This window comes from Dermacentor albipictus, chromosome 1 (assembly GCF_038994185.2).
Source record: "Dermacentor albipictus isolate Rhodes 1998 colony chromosome 1, USDA_Dalb.pri_finalv2, whole genome shotgun sequence".
Taxonomy (NCBI): domain Eukaryota; kingdom Metazoa; phylum Arthropoda; class Arachnida; order Ixodida; family Ixodidae; genus Dermacentor; species Dermacentor albipictus.
Genome location: NC_091821.1, coordinates 515743859 through 515752744, shown reverse-complemented (window position 1 = coordinate 515752744; position 8886 = coordinate 515743859).

The window sequence follows — 8886 nt, the reverse complement described above, 5'->3', positions numbered from 1 at the left end:
AGTAACCAATGGGAAAATTCGTCCCATGTCATCAAACTCCCCTCGTGATTTTTATTCACGCCCTTGCACTGCCTTCAAGGGCAAAATAGACGTCAAAAAGTTTCTGGTCGGGGTGCCAGTGATTATATCTAGCAGCCCATTCATACTGCTCAAGTCAGCCTTCCACATCTTGGTGTGTGTCACCGTGAAAGGGGTCGGGAATCCGAAGGTTCTGGACCATTACCTGTTTTGGGCTGCTTCACAGTGCCATTTCTGGAGTTAGGGTGGCCGCTGACAGAGCTTATTCTTGTAAGAAGCCAAATTTTGCGGTCTAGGCGGCGGCTCGTGCGGTGTACAGGCGTCACGACGTGTGGGTGTCTTGCGGGCGAAGATGCAGGTCTTCTGGAAGGAGTGCCGATCATGAAGCGATGGTACCCAGCGCCTTCACCACTGTCGCAGGTCACAAGCACATGGGCTTTTTTGCTGGAAGTAGCAATACTGCGTCGTACTCGAAAAGGACGTGCAGAATGATGCCGGCCAGCAAAAGGGATGTTTTTGTCTTTTCTTAATCGTGCTCGTACTCTCGAGGGGCCCGTTCGTCTTCTTTGTCGTCGAGGGGTTTAGATGGCACGCATAGTGACCCGGCGATATGTTCATAGTCTGCTGCATCGATTTAAGAAGACAGCTAAACGTTTTCACATGGATGTTGTTTTTTCGGCCCACCGTAAGTCGGTGAAGCTTGTGCTGCGACTTAAAAGAAGAAAGATGGATCAACTGTTGGTTGCTCCGTGAATCGTCGCAAAGCCTTCGTTTCCTGCAGCGTAGGCATAGTTTATCGAACATCTTAAAGGGGCAGCGCAAGGTTTTCAACCAGTAGCAACTCACCCAAACATCGATCCTTCTATAGTTTATCGAATTCCTCTCCCTTGTTGGAAATGCTACATTGTGCAGTCGAGCAACAGCATCAGTGTGCGCCTGCGTCAGCATAAGAATATTTTAAAAGAAAAACCTGCCTCTCCACTTCCGCGCATTGAAGATTTAGGGGTGCAGTCCTGTGTCAAATAAACTGATGTTTACATCAGACACATATAGAGAAATGCTCGCGAACTTGCTGAATGCTTCCATATAGAAAGGTTGTGCGATGATTGTGCATGCGATCCATCTGTTGTTTTGTTAGATTGCGAAACTTGCTTGCTCAATAACCATTTCCAGGCGACTTAGAGTTCCTACGTAGGCAGGTCTTGGTTTATCCGTGCGTTTTTATGGAGCATCGTGTTCAATAAATTTCTGTTGTTAGACAGCTTTCACTCTGTGTTCTTCTATCTCTGTGTCTTCCGTTGTTGTCGCACTGACTCATAAGTATGCCTCCTTTCAAACTCGCCCATATTTCAACTCTACTACAACTGACGAAGGCGCGGTTGCTCTTCGTCGAACGCACGGAGATCCTACGCCGACGAAGACACCGAAAAAACTCACTCGACGAAATTTCAACATAACGCCGCCATCCCGACGAAGCCTAGAAGTGAAGAATATGCCGACGAATAAAGACCTGTAGACGCAGGGTACGATCCATAGGTCAACGCCACGCGGCCTTAATGCGATGTCAAGACCTAATCGCAACGCAAAAGAAAGTACCACTTACCTCGACACGCTTCTCGGCGGCCACGCAACCACCGCTTTAGTGGACACAGGAGCCGACTCCTCCATCATGACTGGACCCATTGCGAACCAGTTGAAGAAAGTTAAGACTGCACTGGAAGGCCATCATATCCTGACCGCTGGAGGACACTTAATAACGCCGACCTAAATCGCGCGGCAACAATAACCTTTCATGACCAAACTTACCCTGCCCTCTTTGTAATCCTTCAGCAGTGTTTACTAGACGTCGTTCTCGGCATAGACTTCCCGAATCGACACGGCACATTCACTAACCTGAAGTCAAAGTCAGTAAAACTGTCCGAAGATCAAGCAGTACTGCTGGAGAGCTCCCATAGTGACTATGGCTTCAGTGCACTGGACAATGAAGTGAGCCTTCCATCTCGCCCAGCATTCTCATTTGCGCTGGCACCGAAACACCCACCAACGTAGGAGGCGTCATCAAGTGCGATCAACATCTCCTGCTCCATCGTAAAATTTGCGTAGCAAGAGGGATTGCGCGACTGCATGCAGGAAAAGCAGAGTGGTGCTCACCGACTTCTACCAGGAGTACAAGCACGTCAACAACCGCACGACGATTGCGCACCTCGAGAAAATTGTGGAAACCACCAATGAGCTTTTACTGTTGGATTCTGCCACATCTAACTCCATGATCATAGCTCTCGAACCAGTCTTCGACATAAATGTTAGCCTCCCCATGAGTAAGCAACAATGGCTTGACAGTCTTCTTCCATGATAGAAAGATTGCTTTTCGACGTCATCGAGTATTCAGCAAGCATGAGTTGCAAACTATCGCATAATAAACGATGAGTGCTCCCGACCACTCCGCCGGAGCTCTTACCGAGGTTCGACGACGCGAGAATGTGAAGCTATAAGGCAACTAGTCGACGAAATGCTGCACGGCAAAATCGTAGAATCTCCTGTAATCTTGGAGAAGAAAAAGTACGCAACTTTACAGAGCGTATTTACAGACCGCTTCCGCTGTCGTCGAACGGCATGTGTTCATGTTTAACTTTTCGCGCGTGCCGCCAAGCTGATTAGTTTAGTCAAAACAAGTTGGAACACTTAGCTAGCTGGAACACCGGGTCCATTTGGAGGTTTTTTTTGAGGGCCACAGCATCACGGATCCAGGGAAGCAGCGTGCGCTTCTTGTGCCAGCACTAAGTGACAATGTGGTCCGCGTACTTCAAGGCCAGTGCCAGTCAGAATCGGTGAATCACCTGAGCTGTGAGGCCGTCGTACAGCACCTGGTCTAGATAGGGACATCGAAGTGTTGGTTAAAAGCTGCCCTCAGTGTATGCAATGTTGGCCCATGCCGGCTGCTTAAGTTCCGTCTCGGCGAGCAACAAACCATGGTATAGGTTGCATATGGACTTCACGGGCTCCATCAGTGGCTGCCAAGTTTTTGTGTTGGCGGATGCCGAGACGAAGTTGATTGAGGCCATACGTTCAAAGACCGCTACAGCAGAGACGACCATAAAAGTACTTAAAGGTATTTTCGCACGTTTTGGCCTGCCCTACTGCTTAGTATCTGATAACGAACCACAGTTTTCAATTGCCACTATGTCCAGTTTCTTGAAGGAAAGCCAAGTGAAACACATCAGAACAGATTCATACCATCCTCAGTCAAATGGGTTGGCGGAACGGGCTGTGCGGACAGTAAAGGAAGGGCTTCGAAAGAATCCGGCAGGTACATTGCAGGAGCGACTAATCAAGTTTTTATTTCGTTAGGGAACGACACCATTGGAAGGAGGAAAATCGCCCGCAGAACTGCTGTTGGGCTTCCGTTCCAGAACCAGGCTGACAGCTTCACTGACGGACAAAAAGGGGGCAGAAAATGATGGTTCCGGCGAACCTGTTCAAGGAGCAGCAAAAGCACTAACGCGGTATCAACCTGGCAGGCGAGTATGGTCACGCCAGTTTCAGTCTACACGGAAGTGGATGCCCGCGACAGTAGTGTCCACGAAGGGATCACGCATGGTTACACTGCAAACACCGGAGGGACCGCAGCGGCGCCACGTAGACCAACTCCGGCCACGGCTCGGCACAGGGTCGTCACCTAGCAAGCCGAGAGAAGTCCAGACAGGCGACGAAGCTCAGTGTAGCGCCGAGCAGGCTGCAGCTCATGAAGGTTCAGACGCACGGGATGTCGGCTCTCAAGCCGAAGACCAAGGGCGCTATAACGTAAAACTATTGCAAACTTTTCTATTCCAATTCTGCTATCAGCCCTCCACGATTGGTCAAAAACTTTTTTCGACCACCCCCCACTTCACCTGTCTGTCACGCGACGTTACAAAAACCGCAATAGCTCCCCATCTGATATGATGTGTGCACACTGATTATGCATGATTTGACAGAAAAAAGAAAAACAGTTATTTCTGATTCGACCCCTTTTCGCGATTAGCCCTCGGCTATTGGTAAAAAGTTTTTGGGCTGCACCCACTTCACCTGCCTGTCACGCGACGTCACAAAACCGCACGAACTCACCGCGTCAAAGTGACGTGTACGCGATAAAGATGCATTAATATGCCGAACAAAACTGAATTTTTTTCGGAATAGCCGCAGGCTGCCCCGTTCCGAAAGGAATAAAAGATAGCTGCCGCCGATCGCTGAGACGCTGGCTACTCGCACCTGCCGGAAAGCATGGGTGTATTTGCGTATAATAAAACTTCTTGCGTGACCGTGTAACGTTTTCAAGCACTTTCGACACGTTTACTACCTCATTCTGCCAACTCTTCTTTGCTGAGGGTCAATTTTAGCGTCATTCTTAAGCTTCCGTTGCATGCCGCCGCGATTTTCGACCAGCCACCACAAGCTAAGTAAGGGAAAGCCGACCAATCGCAGACGCCGGCACCACCCTCTTCATCCGGTTATCGGTTTTTAGTGCACTGGCTCTGCCCTAGTGAATCCCTCTCCACTTGAGCGTTCTCCTCGCCTCTTGTCAGCCAATTAGATACAACAAGCCGCTCAGTGTAGGCAATGTTATTCGTTTTTCAAACAAACAAAAGGGACCTCCTATGAACGAGGAGAGCGTTTGATTGGTCAGTTCAGACAACCCTATGGGTGACCGCCCGGTGCTTGCGTCGGTGGTTACGCAAATTTGACGTCAGGAAATTGGAATAGAAACATATTGGAATAGTTTTACGTTATAGGGCCCCAACAGTCACCACGTCGTTCGACTCGCCTACGGAAGCCCCCACATTGTCTCACTTACTCCAGCTAAGGGGGAAGGGATGTAGTGTTATCAAGCACGCGTGATGTAACGTTATCAAGCCCACGTGCTCACGTATAGCATGAGCAAGACAGATTACACGTGTCGCACTCTTGCTATCATGTCTAGTCATGTGAGCCTTTTCTCTTTCGTTATAGAACTAGCAACACCAAGCAATGAAGCATTCTTTGATCTGCCACTGCTCGCCGGCTACGGTCCGTCATTTCAACAACGACAGGCAAAAGGCTTCCAGCAGCAAGAATAAGCTTAACGGACAGTTATCAGCAGGCGCCGCGAAAGGAGGCGGGCACCACGGCGCCAGGGGCGCTAGTCGTCGCAGCATGAAGGCGAACCCTCTATTACGATTACTGAGAAATCACATCAAGATAATACTGAAACACCACACGGGACTCAATGAAGGCCTGGCAACAGAATTAACACAAGAGATGATCCGCGTTACCTGGAGCATAAGCAGACCTAACAAACAAAAGAATCACCGGAGATGATTTCGTACAGTAAATCCGAGAAGGGAGGAATATCATCATCGCATCCGCACTCTCACTGGAGGTGCGTACATCATTGGTCGAATCACATGCATGAAGGTGTGAGGCAAACAACAACCATTCAATGCATACGTAGCGGATTCGGAGCATAGCTACAAAGTGGCGGTGCATGGATTCCCAGCCCACACCGAATCAGCCGATCTGCAGCAACACCTGCTATCAGGGCCCAAGGAGCGACCATCAAAAGGGCCTGAATGCTAGGAAGCTCAAACACCACTCTCCTCACCTCCTCGAGAGGCACGCACCCCAAATGCGTCTACTACATTCGAGTAGAGATGGGGTGTAAGGAATAGAGGGGTGCTATGCAGGATGCATCGAGTTTGGCGAAACTCGGGATCTTCACGAGCTCTGGCGACACTCCAAGATGAAAGCACAAATGATACCAAGACACAGCTTATCTTTCGACAAGCCTCCAGTTTCATTTGTTTAACTAGATTCACTCTAGGTGTCTAGCTTTCCTTGGGCGTTGCCTTCTGGGTGGTCGACAAACAGGGGCTCACGTGATCATACCGTCGGTGCATGGCCGTGCCTTCTTTCACTTGTTTGTCGTTCCACCGAGTGCATTACATGCACAAGCAAGTTATAAAACAAATGCATCTAGTAAAATATTATTAGTGCATTTAACGTTGTTTAGAAGAACTTAAAGCTTACTAGATGTATACTGAATGTGCATTAGACTAATTTGTAATTTAGTACGCTTCGCAGTATATCACGAGGGAGTGCTGTGGCGGCATTATTACATCCATTCGCCGGGCGAGCATGGCAGCTAAACATCGAAGAGGCCCAGTGTAAACAAACTCGTACAACGAGCTTGCAGTGCGCGACGTAGTGATCAGGCTCAACGATGACCACTATTTCTTCTATAGTTCTGTTCCTCCGCGAGCAATCTTCGGGGATTTTACAGATCGCAACGCGCGTCTACTGTTCGCGGCGTAATGCTGAAGAAACAACTTTTCCGGTGCTGCTTCTGTGAGTGCGCTGAGTTCCTCAACTCTGCGTGACCGCGAGCGTCACGAATATTACATACTGTGTGCGAAAGGAAGACAGCCTATATAGCTACAATGCGACAAGGAGGTGGTGCCAACGATGGATCTCGCAACCAACACAGTGAAGGAGACATCAACAACTTGCAGATAAGTATATTTCTCCTGTTTCATATTTAGCATAATAACAGTGCTCGGATTAAGTAACTTCTGTAGTAAAGAACTGAATGTCCAGCAGTTTAAAAAAGGCATTGAGAACCAATGAGCGTTTGTAATTTCACATGCATGTGGGACCGCTAAAATATAGGAAAGATAAAGGTAGCCTTCACTAACTTCGTGAGATAACAGAAATTTATGAGTGACATTCAGCCCGCAGAATCTATGGAAGAGTATCTTTATCCAGGAGAAATATCAATAACAGGTACTGATATAAAGCAGAAACTTATACAAAAATGTCATGGGTTGAACAGCACATGCAAGGCATTACCGAATCGTGATCGCTACGTTATCTATCATCATCATCAGCAGCCTGGTTAAGCCCACTGCAGGGCAAAGGCCTCTCCCATATTTCTCCAACAACCCCGGTCATGCACTAATTGTGGCCACGCCGTCCCTACAAACTTCTTAATCTCATCCGCCCACCTAACTTTCTGCCGCCCCCTGCTACGCTTCCCTTCCCTTGGGACCCAGTCCGTAACCCTTAATGACCATCGGTTATCTTCCCTCCTCATTACATGTCCTGCCCATGCCCATTTCTTTTTCTTGATTTCAACTAAGATGTCATTAACTCGCGTTTGCTCCCTGACCCAATCTGCTCTTTTCTTATCCCTTAACGTTACACCTATCATTCTTCTTTCCATAGCTCGTTGCGTCGTCCTCAATTTGAGTAGAACTCTTTTCGTAAGCCTCCATGTTTCTGCCCCGTAGGTGAGTACTGGTAAGACACAGCTAATATATACTTTTCTCTTGAGGGATAATGGCAACTTGCTGTTCATGATCTGAGAATGCCTGCCAAACGCAGCCCAGCCTATTCTTATTCTCCTGATTATTTCCGTCTCATGATCCGGATCCGCCATCACTACCTGCCCCAAGTAGGTGTATTCCCTTACGACTTCCAGTGGCTCGCTGCCTATTGTAAATTGCTGTTCTCTTCCGAGACTGTTAAACATTACTTTAGTTTTCTGCAGATTAATTTTTAGACCCACTCTTTTGCTTTGCCTCTCCAGGTCAGTGAGCATGCATTGCAATTGGTCCCCTGAGTTACTAAGCAACGCAATATCATCAGCGAATCGGAAGTTACTAAGGTACTCTCCATTACCTTTTATCCCCAATTCTTCCCAATCCAGGTCTCTGAACACCTCCTGTAAACATGCTGTGAATAGCATTGAAGAGATCGTATCTCCCTGCCTGACGCCTTTCTTTATTGGGATTTTGTTGCTTGCTTTATGGAGGAGTACGGTGGCTGTGGAGCCCCTATAGATATCTTTCAGTATTATTACATACGGCTCGTCTACACCCTGATTCCGTAATGCCTCCATGACTGCTGAGGTTTCGACAGAATCAAACGCTTTCTCGTAATCAATGAAAGCTATAAATAAGGGTTGGTTATATTCCGCACATTTCTCTATCACCTGATTGATAGTTTGAATATGATCTATCTATGAATATCTATATATTAATATCTATAGTATCCTTGAAAAAAAGTTTTGAATTAGTGCATTCTACCGGTTATGCAATATGGGACGTAAAGCTGAAGGTTAAGAAAGAAACTTGAGGAGTCGTGGACTGTGTAGAACGCGAAGTAACAAAATCATTAGAGATAGCATGAAGCCAGGAAGACAGTGGCATAGTAAACCGTAGCAATCGATATGGTAGTTGAGATTAAGCAAAAAAAATGGAATCGGCTGGCAGACCATGCACGTCTTCAATCACTTGTCGTCAAATCATAACAGGTGATTACATAAGCGTGACAGAATGGATGTCAAGGAGAGAGAACTGCAGGCGAGGATGATGGAAAATTGCGTAATGGGAAAAAATATGATGTTTGCAGGCATAGGATGCAATCAGCTCGCATAAGACTGGATTCTAGGGAGAGGCACTTGCTCTGCAGTGAACAAAAATAGGTTTGTGCTGCTGACAGTAGAGACTCGCGAAGGTGCGGGGATACCTCAGCTGCTGGCACACTAAGCAACATGACAATTGGCTTTGAAAAGTACAGCCCCAGTTATGAAAAATAAAGCAACATTGTCCTACACATTGATTTATTCTGCATACTACAATAAAGGCTTCCGCAGTTAAGGGCACTTAATACCAATAGTGCAACGAGCATTTTTCTTTGTAAATAATGGTTTACATGCGCTTAATTCATTCCAACAATCCACATTTTTTTGCAGCAAAGCATTCTGCTGCTGGACGCACTCAACCGACTGGTGGCAGTAGGCGAGCCGCCAGGCACGTACTTTTTTCAGTGTGGCAGAGGTCCAGAGGGTTGCTT